A 12,139-nucleotide genomic window follows, 5' to 3' on the forward strand; every position below is an offset into this window, starting at 1 on the left:
TTAAAACAGCATGCATTGGCTTGAGGATTGGCTTGTGTAATACGAGCTTGAGACAAAAGGTGGCACTGACTGTTCATTTGCATGTCATTTCCCAGAATCCCTTGCTGCAGTGAAAGCGCTGTATGCTCGGTGACAATGGGGAAAGACAGGGTTGCAGACCTGTCTAAGACATGCAAATGAACATACAGTAATATTTACAGTTTATATATATATATATATATATATATATATATATATATATATATATATATATATATATATATATATATATATATATATAATCAAAGGCTCCTTACTAGGCAGACCAGGGAATCCAAAGTAGGCACAGCAAGGAAGAGACAGCACACTTGTTAGCAAAAAGAATTGTATTAGTGAAGCAGGCACAAAACACCAACGTTTCTGTCCTAAACGTTGGTGTTTTGTGCCTGCTTCACTAATACAATTCTTTTTGCTAACAAGTGTGCTGTTTCTTCCTTGCTGTGCCTACTTTGGATTCCCTGGATTCTCTGGTCTGCCTGGTAAGGAGCCTTTGATTATATTCATTCATATGGGACTAAGCACCTGTCTTCATCTGTATTTGTGTGCCATCTGCTCTGTTACATATATATATATATATATATATATATATATATATATAATTACATACATATATATTTATATATATATTACATACATATATATTACATATATATATATATTACATATATATATATATATATATATATATATATATATATATATATATTACATACATATATATTACATATATATATATATTACATACATATATATATATATATATATATATATATATATATATATTACATACATATATATATATATATATATTACATATATATATATATATATATAATATATATATACACACACACACACACACACACACACACACGTCGACAAATCACAAAAAATATACTCGCCACCTAGTACCACACGTGTGCTGCTTGGGCCAATAGGAGCTCGCCACGATGTTAAATCCACTCGCCCAGGGCGTGCAAATGTATAGGTTTGTCGAACACTATATATATATATATATATATATATATATATTTATATATATATATATATTTATATTATATATATATATATCCATACACTTCCCCGCCCCCCACGAAGCTGACAGCTCCAGACCCGGCTCTGATTGTCTCACAGCCACACCACGTGACGCGTCACCACTCGGGATCTCAATTTTCTTGCATCCGCTGGCGGCTGACGCGTCACAGCGTGTAGTGAGCCGTGCAGGGAGGAGGGACTGGGACTTGGAAGGATACGAGGGGATGGTGAGTAACGCGGCCGGACGCAGCGGGACCTAAGGATGATAGCACAGTTTAACTCTGGAGCATTCCCTGGTTCCACTTATGAAAAATAAATAAAAAAAAGAGTAGTTGGGACTGCTGACTTAAAGGGGTAATCCCACGTAGTTTCCCAGAAAGACAACTGCTTGGTAAACAATTTGACAATCTCGTTGACTTCCTTAAACTTTAAATATTTGGCTTCTGTTTGGAATCATTGCAAATTAGGGACTTCTGGATGGGGAAGTGACGGTTTAGCTTTGGCCCACCCTGTCATTATCGGAGTGCGGGGTCTGGCTGTGCAAACTCTTGTGTACACACAGACATCAAGCAAACAGGAGTAGTCTGAGGAAATCACAAACCCCTCCCAAGTGTTGGCTTAACCTTAACATGTTTACAATGTAACTTGATTAAAATGTACACCGATGTAACACTTTAAACATGTCCCTATAATTAGTACACTTTGGTCCTAGGAGGGATTGCTCCTTTAAATGCACTGCCCCTTTTAATTCATGTGTTCAGTGCCATGAACACACAACTTTGTGCTGGAGGGGGACCAAAACTGAACTAGAAACATACATCTCTTTGCACCCGTGCGCCCCAGAAGTGCTTCCTGGGTTTGCGGACGTGATCGCTTTGGTAGCTCTTCCAGGTGACCAACTGAAGTGAGGGGCCCTCCATAGGGATAGGTTTCTCTGTTCTGAAGGATCAGTGTGCCAGATCAGCCCCATGAAAATAAGCATTTAACCCCTTGAGTGCCTGTGGGGCCAGCCCCTCCGGCACAGCACGGTGAAGGGATTGCCTTTGAAAGCAGTCACATGACCAGATGTGGCTCTTAACCCTGGAAACGAAAGTCGTTCTCCTCTTCCATTTCCCTTCACTGCTAATCGTGTCCCGTTCTCCCATGGAGCACAGGATGCGATCGAAGCTGGGGAAAATGTACTCTTTGGGCATTACAGCCACTACGTCATGCGGCCTCTGAAATGCCAGCCCCCATGACATAGTCAAAGGGTTAAATGATGTACCTGATACACCACAGGGACCTCTAGCATCCCGTGTCCGTGCCCTAGTGGGTACATTATTAGAGCAGAGAAAAGGTTAAGGAGAAGTTCTATGTAACAAGCCAAACCATGGAATTTCCTTAGCTTTCATCACCTTAATCTATTTATTTGTAGCCTAGTAAAGTAATATATTCAAGGAGTGGGAGTCATCAGATACTATATTTTGTTTATCTGCTTGACTAATGATAGCTTAATTTACAAATTCACAAAATAAAAGACCCGGTTTGGGCATTTGCAAACTATTGTAGCACTAAGAGAGATCAGGTAAAGATTGTAAGAATACCACCCAGAAAATGTGGTTACCATGGCAACATGAAGTTGTAACCACTTATTTTTTTTAAATATTTACACTTGTCCGTTTTCTTAAGGAGTTAATTGCCTAAATGTATTAAACATGCCACTGCTATTAATTCACTGGTCCTTGAGCAGTGACACTTGTACTTCTAAATATTGGTTCTTTAATCAAAAGGTAAATACCCCATAAAACCTCGGCTGTATTGGAGTACTGCAGTATGCAGTGATTTCACTTGACACCATTGGCCTCTACGTTTGCATATAAAGTAGCACCTGCAATGCTCGGCTCAATTTATAGGTCGTACTAATCTCCATTCCTGAGATGCATAGCCCTGAAAAACCGGTTTCCAGGCATGGATTTAAATAGCTGCCTGAGAATTGTCATAGTACCTACACAAGCCAAACCCAGAGAGTGTACTGGTGTGCAAGGCGGCAGCATAACAAACACATGCTTTTTGGAGGGGGTTGCGGCTTCAATGTTGTGTTCAAGCAATAACACATGATTTATTTGGATATACAATGCATCACTTGGGGAACACCCTATTGTATTTAACACTTATTAGCCTGATCTTTTAATTGCTGAGGAGCAGTTGATGGCTACCATGTTGTCACACTGAACAATAGCATGCCCGATTTTCAGCTATTAATTGAGTGCTGCTCCAGCAATGAAGGGAACGTGGAAATATCATTTCAAACATTTTTCAATATGCTTTTCCTGTTCACAGATATGTAACGGTCACTGACCATCTCATAGCAGTGGAAGCGATATAAACTCTTGTGTTCTTTATACTCTGGCATGGCTAACTTTAATGTCGTACATTGTAAAGCAAGGCTTTCTACTATAGAAAATGGAGAGCAGTTTATGGGAAGAAGTGTACTGCAGTTTAAGGATAAGGCTGTGCATAGAGTGCCCGCGACGGATGACGCCACCACCCGCAAAAAAATTGAATTTCGCTTTGCAGCGACGTCGCTAGCGACCTGGCCATTGACTGGTTCAGAGGCTCACATGTGGTGACAGCCTCTAAAAAATCAAATTTTTGGTCGCTCCCGTCGTGTCGCACTTACTATAAGCACACGCGACGGCGACAATGCATTTGTTTTGGAGCAACATCACCGGCACTATAAGCGCAGCCTTAGGTGGGTCATTCATCAATATATGATGACACTTGGGCTTATAGAACAACACTACTTTTTAATGTACCACTACTTTTGATAGATTAATGGTTCTGCTTTCTATTTGAAAGAAAATATCATTTTGGCAAGCTTTCTCATTCCTGCTTTCGAAGCATAAATGTTGTCCAACTTTCTAATAGCCTGCCAAAGAAGGGCATGCCGTCATGTATCAGCAACCATTTTGATTTCCCCATGCTTCAGGCAGTCAGTGCTGGGCTAGAGGTGTTGCAGTATGAAGTCAGCAGCGATTCTCTCCAGGGCATTTCTGTTCATGTTGGTTTGTGTTTTATCGCAGGGAGTGGGGATTCCTGCCGTGTCATCACATGCTCAGCATCTTAAAGCAGCAGTTTTGTTTTCCTCTTTCCTTGTTGCCCTTTCCAGTGCTGTTACGGGTCTGGGAGGTTAAATAAAGCTATGGAGCCCAGATCAGTCTAAAGGTGACCGGTTAACCTCCTGAGCTTCACATTAACATCATTACAAATCATGATTTTAACACACATGTTTTTTTCCTAACGAGCCGGACATGCTCGGAGGCCAGATTCTAACATTACAGTAGTCGCACCCATACAGGTTTCTGGCAAGGACTTGTACAGATATATTTTAAAAACCACGGTCATGGAATATATACTCCAGTAAATGTGATTTACATTTCTGTATACCATGTTTGTTCATTGGGTTTCTTAGAAACTGGTGTGGTTTCTTTCATAGGCTGCTAATTGTCCACGGATTCCTCCCTTTCACATATTAGGACATAGAAATATAGTGACCCAACAGCCTGATTAGTACATGTAGTTATTTTTAATTGACCTATGCTATAACTTGTGTGTTAACATTTGAGGTAAAACCTTAAATTGTTTTATATACACTTGTTTTGTTTTGTTGCTGTAGCTCATGGTCCCTTGTGGGCAATTGAGGGGGTTGCATCTTTGGCCTTCACTTAAGTTGCCTTTTGATCTAGTTGAATCCAGTTCAAACCTGCTCCTTTCTACGTGCTCTGAATGTTTGCCATTCATATTCTGAAGCAGCTAGATATGAGTATTTTTGTGTAATCCAATGTTAATCCGCTATGTTATGCCTGCAATCACACACCTTCGGTTTCATTCCTGTCAGACACAGGAAGAAAATGTGGTTGCACTGAAATTAAAAAAAGTTATGGTGGGTGAGAGACAAATCCTCACGTACAATATACAGTAAATAAAAATATTTGCCATGTGCATGTCTGCAGGCCTGTCTTTCCCCATTATTGCTGTTGCACTGACACAAATTAAAATCATTGTTCTTTTACTAGTAAGGTTTCTGAACCCCTTCATGCATTACTGCCATTTGGAGAGGCACGCAACACCCACGCAACACTTCTCTAATATTTCTGTTGCTTGTTTCATTTATTCTCCAGGATTGGGCCGTAAATCCAGACATGTTTAACACAATGACACAAACCCTATAATATGCAGAGCATGCTATTAGTCATTTATAACGTGCCGACATATTCCATAGCGCAGTACAACAGGGTTTAAGCTATTGCCATATTAACGTTTGAGATACTTGCTGGGAAAGGTAGCGCAAGTACTCGTGTTTAAATCCCCCGCAATGGAGGACGTGGCTTCCATTTTGCCCACGTAACACGAGAGATGTAAAGCACTATTTTTGTTTTCCCTTGTATGGATCTGTACCAGCACTACCTTCAGAGACCAGTATCTCGGGGTCAGCGGGTCCCCCAGAGCTGGAAATAGTTTGCTTTTTAGCTCCAGGTACCCCCTCTCCATCCATGTAAAATAAGCGGTGGTGTGAAGTTTGGGGAGGGGGGGTGTGTGAGAAAACTGCCCCTTTCATTGGAGTAAATTAGGCCAATGATCATAGCTGCATGACCTAATGACCCATTAAAATACAGGCATACCCCACATTAACGTGCGCAATGGGACCGGAGCATGTATGTAAAGTGAAAATGTACTTACAGTGAAGCACTACCTTTTTCCCACTTATCGATGCATGTACTGTACTGCAATCCTCATATACGTGCAGAACTGATGTAAATAACGCATGTGTAACAGGCTCTACAGTCTCCCCGCTTGCGCACAGCTTTGGTACAGGTAGGGAGCCGGTATTGCTGTTCAGGCAAATGCGATGGGCAAATGCGCGAGCTGCCGTTTGCCTATTGGACGATATGTCCTTACTCGCGAGTGTACTTAAACTGAGTGTCCTTAAAGCGGGGTATGCCTGTATTGTTACTTGAATTCTTTTGAGTTGGAAAACTTTTGGATCTCACCCCATGGTAAAATAAAGGAAAATTACAAACCTATTTTGCTCTGGTATATGTACTGTGTAAGTGTTGTCGCTTCACACTCAGTGAAGGCCCCGCTCACACAGCACGCAGTGCGCGCCCGTGTTCGTCACAGGTGCGCGTTCGTCACAGGTGCGCGTTCGTCACAGGTGCGCGTTCGTCACAGGTGCGCGTTCGTCACAGGTGCGCGTTCGTCACAGGTGCGCGTTCGTCACAGGTGCGCGTTCGTCACAGGTGCGCGTTCGTCACAGGTGCGCGTTCGTCACAGGTGCGCGTTCGTCACAGGTGCGCGTTCGTCACAGGTGCGCGTTCGTCACAGGTGCGCGTTCGTCACAGGTGCGCGTTCGTCACAGATGCGCGTTCGTCACAGATGCGCGTTCGTCACAGATGCGCGGTGGCCAATGGTTGTGTTCAGTATTGAAACTACAATTGGCTGCAAAGTACGGTGTTGACACTGCTGCAGTCGTGGTTGTCTTTTCAATCTGACATCAATTTCAGAAGCCAATCAATATCCAGATGTTTACATTGATTGGCTGCTGAAATTGACTCAGCAGGGGGGGGGGGGTCTTCCAGCGCAGCCTCGGTTGGAGCCAGGCTGCTGCTTTTACCCTCCTGCGCTAAAGGGAGCTCCAGCACAGTGCTGAGGGGGGAAAAGAACCACCATCCATTTGCTCTGCTCCCATGACACTGCGCCGCCCGCTCTGTCGGATCATTCTGTCTGCTGGGGATGATCACACATCGCCCATCAGACGGCGGCGCATGGACGCGCGAATGCAGCGTTGCGATGCCCCCTGTGTGAATGTGGCCTAAGACCCAGGAACTTTCACCATGTTATCCAGCTGGGTGAAGACTGTTGTCAGTTAATCTGTCAGTGCTGCTTGCTTTGGTTCCTGTAACATTACTCCTTGTGCTGAGATTGTAAAATGAAACCCATATTACCTAGTTTTTATTTCTGTGTGGGAAACGTTGGACTTGGCACAGTGTTCCGGGTAAGTATATATAGGGAGTTGTGTGAAGACAGAAACCTACTTGCCCTAAATATTGAGGAAATGGTTACCCGTTGTCAGAACACGTATAATCTCTATCTTCTAGGTGACGACATTAACCCAATTTCTTTCTTCCCCATCTCCCCACCATGCAGGAAACTTGGGTATCTTGGTGCTTTTTCTTTTGAAACGCTTGGTCATAATTGTGAAAGAGCACACATTTGTGACACAGAAGAAATGCTTTGTTTTCTCTAGACACTTGTTGTTTAACCCATTGCCTGCCAAGAGGGGCCAGCAACGCATTGCTCTGGGGGTTCTAATGATCTCTGCACTTGTGTAATGTTAACAATTAGGTGGCCAATTGTGGTTAATACATACACAACCCAGACCCACCTTGTGCTGCCCACAGATGCCTTAGAGCAGTCCTTAAATACAATGAAAGTAAACATTACGTCAGCTTTTCTTAAGACTGAGAACTGCCTTTGTTGCAGTCTGATAAATGGTTTTTTAATAGAAGCAGCCCCTGACTGTTTGCCTCTGCTGGTATTTGTGCTTAATGCTGTAGGGATCCATTTTCATGGAGTTCCTCAGCTTGCATAGTTGGCTGAATGGTAGAGTTCTGTGGCGAAGAAGCTTTTAATGGCCATTAAGTCAGAACATCTCAAGCTCCCAAGCTGCTAGAAATAATTGATAGCTTGGCTGTATCCCTATGCTTTGCCATTCTCAGCCCCATCCCTAATAGAGCAGGATTGTAAGGAAATCGCTAAACGATGAGTGGAATGCTCTGGTTGAAGGCTTAGTAACTTCGCTGTGGCTCCTTTGTACCTCTCTGTTCTTGTACAGCTCCGCATGAGCTGCATGTGCTATCTAATACAGCAATCCTAGGTCATTATGGTTAGTGCTGAATTATTTTTGCCCTCCCTTTAACCTTCTGGTTTATATTACCAGTACCTTTAATATTCTGTGTTACTTCCATGTCTTCACTATTTCTGTGTGTGTGTGTGTGTGTGCACGCGTGCGCGTGCGCGTGCGTTCTCTCCTCTCACTGGTAGTTTATTCAGATGTTTCACTGGAAGAATCAGGTTTTTTTTCTGTACTTATATTCTAATCTTGTTCTGGTTCAGTGATCAAAGGAACTGACTTTTCATGGTGAGTAATAACCACATGAGTCATTGAACAGACAATGGTTTTATTACTAGATTGGGTCTGCGAATATTGATTAGCTATAAGCTGCTTGCCATTGTAGGTTGCATATACGTATACACACATACAATGTAGTGCCAATCCGTGTCACAGAAGGAAACTTGAAATAATGACCAGTAAGGATAGTGAAGTAGAAATTACCCGTAGACACATTACGGCATGATTTATTAATTGCCCTAGGAAAAGGGTGGGTGTCCGTAAAATAATAATGGCTTGCTTTGTACTTTGACATGATGTGCTAATGTCTTGTGTAGATGCATAGGCAGCCTTACAGATCACAAATGTTTCCTCATCTTCTGTTCTTTCTTCACAACGCATAGCAAATAAATCTTTTCACGCAGTCTGAAGGAGGGCTGCACTGCATATATTTTCAGTCTTCCCGTGTTGCTGCAAGGCGAGAAGCTGCTAATAGCCTTTTTCTCGCCTCCTTACTTGTAGATGTGAGGTGTTCTGCAGCTTAACTGTACTTATTTAAGTTCTGTCATAATCTAGGGGCGTAGGGCTGTTTCTTTGTGCTGCAAAATGTCTGTGTTGAAACCTATTTTTTCTAGTTGTGATTTAATCTACTTTTTAAAAAAAAAGTTATTTTCTGTGTGCCCAGGTAAAAGGACTGAAAATGGCACTATAAAAGCAAAATGGTGCATTGTGTATCTCCTGGTTATGTATCCAGTCAGAAATGGAAAGGTTACAAAAGAACAGCATGACATTTTGTGTGGGAGGATACAAAGCTGACAAATTCTTATTGCTTAAAAGGGTAGATTGGGCGGTCAGGTGTGATTGGTGCTGGTGCCAACCAGAATAAATTGCATCCCATATGCATGAAAATAAATTGACAGCATATGCAATGTACTTGCAAATGATAGGGTTATTGCTTTATGGGTGGTAATTGTGGTTCACAAATTAATTATGGTTTGGATACTCCCGTATTCTAGTGGAACCTCTTATGTATGATTAACAAGGGGGCAGAGCTTCGGGAAGCACTGAACCATAATTGGTCATTCACTTCCGTTTTGTGCTATGATTTCTATACTGCAGTTTAACGCCTAAGTATTTAGGAGGAAGATGCCATTACTACGCTTTTATTCTTGGCATAGTGTCTTTTATTTACATCCGATGTGGAATTTCTGTTGTCTTTTAAACCTATTGTTCTTGTAACCAATGTAAAACACTTTTAGCTGCATCTTATAACATCGTTGGGCCTTGTCCCCGCTGCCTACTACAGCGTCCGCTGTGGCGGACGCTGCGCTCACGAGAGCCCTCCCCGCAATGGCGCCGGGCCCGCTGCGAGGGGGGGCCGCAGCGCTCGCGCGAGAGCTACTCCTGCTCTCAATAGAATTGAGAGCAGGACTCGCGTCGAGCGATTAGGCACGCCCCCCGGTGGTTCAGCCAATGAGGGCGAACCTGCCGGGGGACGTCATGGCCGCGCCCCCATCACTCCTCCGCCACGCTCCCCCCGGTCTCTCCTCCTGCAGTGAGCTGCAGACCGGGGAATCGGCTGAACGTGCCGCCAAAAGCGTGGGCGCGCGTTACAGCGGAGAGACCGGGGCCTTAGCCTTAGGCTGTTTTGGTATTTCTATATGGCTTACAAAGTGGCAGGTGGGCTCTTTCCTGTTCATGATTTGTGAATAAATAATGCAATCATGTTCATACTTGGAATTCAGTTACTTAGCAGTCCATTTGCAGTTTTATTTCTTGCAGTAGGACCGTAGCAGCAAAGGATAACGATCATACTTGCTAACGAGCTAAATCAGGCTGCATACAGCCCATGCAATGAATAGGTGGTGAGGTTCCTCACGGTTTTAGCTCAAATGAGTAAATATGTTCTATAATCCCTTAACTAGTAGCAGTCGGGTAAGTGTTTTAGCAATAGATCAGGTTAATGAATGTAAGTTTGCATGTTACAGGCATACCCCGCATAAGCGTACGCAATGGGACCGGAGCATGTATGTAAAGCGAAAATGTACTTAAAGTGAAGCACTCCCTTTTTTCCACTTATCGATGCATGTACTGTACTGCAATCTTCATATACGTGCATAACTGATGTAAATAACGCATTTGTAACAGGCTCTATAGTCTCCCCGCTTGCGCACAGCTTCGGTGCAGGTAGGGAGTTCAGCTTTGCTGTTCAGGACGTGCTGACAGGCGCATGCGTGAGCTGCCGTTTGACTATTGGGCGATATGTACTTTCTCGCAAGTGTACTTAAAGTAAGTGTCCTTAAAGCAGGCTATGCCTGTACTAGTTTCTGTGCACTTCCGTGGGTGTGTGAGACGTCACTGTCTTTATTTAGGCTTGTCCTGCTCAGTGTAAAACCTTTGGCAGATCTGGAGATCCCCCAATGGCTTTCTTGTCTTCACTGACAACATTCCACAATACAATCCTGTTACCTTACATAACATTATTGTACCTGATTGGTGAGTGCTACTGGGTAATCTTTAACGAGACTCAAACAATGTCATAAAGGATAAAGAAGCAGAGTTTGTGTGATTTCTGGATGTGTACATCCTTGATGCAAACATACCTGTACAAGCTGACTAAAACAGCAGGAAATATCTTTAGGGCCGGTTGGGAACCCCATGTGTTTTTTTAGGTGTTTTCCAATTAACTGGCTTCCAAAAAATGTAATGGCAGATTCCAGGCAGTGTAGTGGGTTGCTGAGCTGTGTGGGGACTGAATACTTGGGCAGGAAACTGCACTTGAGCGAGGGTAATATAGCTGTCAATTACAGCAGAAGCTTCCAAAGTCACCCCCCACAATACTTTGCTTCCACAGGAGCAAGACATTGTGGAGCTGGACTTTGGAAGTTCGTGCAGTCAGACTGCTATGCCACCCATGCTATCTGCACACACTGAGGTGCAGTTCTGATGGAAATAGTCTGAGTAGGCAATAGTGGTGTGGGGGGGTGGTGTGTGTATCTTTTCTAGCAGGGGGTGCACAATGCTCTACGTAGTGAGACGTGTTCTAAGGCCGAGGCCCCACCGTGTCCAGCGGCGCGCTACTCACAATCTCCCGATAGCCTCCCGAGCCGGTCCCAGTCCCTCCTCACTGCACAGCTGACTACGTGCTGTGACGCGTCAGCCTGCCGGAGCTACCTGCTCCTTGTATTTTGCATTGCTGACGCGTCACGTGGTGCAAGCGTCAGCCAATGAGAGGAGTAGGAAGGAGCTATGGCGGGAGGGAGGTGGCTTGTGAGGGAAGTCTGAGGCAGCCGTGCATGGTTCTCCCTCCCTCTCCCCCCCTCCCTCCAAAAGGTGTGTGCGTCCGTCCGCAGGATGGGGGAACAAACTTCTGCTTTATTTATTTTCTAAATAGTATTTGCTGGGAGCTGTATGTATTGTGGGAGGAATGAGTCCCTGTTTAGAACGGATTCCCCTCCTCCCTGACAAACGACATGGCCGCGCCCCCCCTAGTCAGTGCCCCTGCCCACCCGACCCGTTTGGCAACGCCCCCCCCCCCCTCCCCAGCGCGCAACACAGTACACTGCAGACCGCAAATCGCGGTGCAGTGACTTGCACGCGCCTGCAGCGGGGCCTTAGCCCAAGTGTGTAGGACACTGAAAGGGACTCGATGTGCTCGTTGCTATATCATTATTTGACTGCTTTGTAGTTGTGTGTATTAGTGAAACATCACAACTAGCAAATCTTTATAGCTCTAAACAGAATAAATCTAGGGTGTATATATAATATTTAAAAACATTGGGTACACGCCTGGTCTTCTGAGTTTACTCTTGAAACCTAAAACAAGATTGAATGCACCCTTCCAATTTCAGTTTTAAAGAAATTAAACGGATTAAACCTTGCCCCACAAATGTAATACTGTTATTGCAGTTTGGG

The sequence above is a fragment of the Ascaphus truei genome, chromosome 8, assembly GCF_040206685.1.
Source record: "Ascaphus truei isolate aAscTru1 chromosome 8, aAscTru1.hap1, whole genome shotgun sequence".
Classification (NCBI taxonomy): Eukaryota; Metazoa; Chordata; class Amphibia; order Anura; family Ascaphidae; genus Ascaphus; species Ascaphus truei.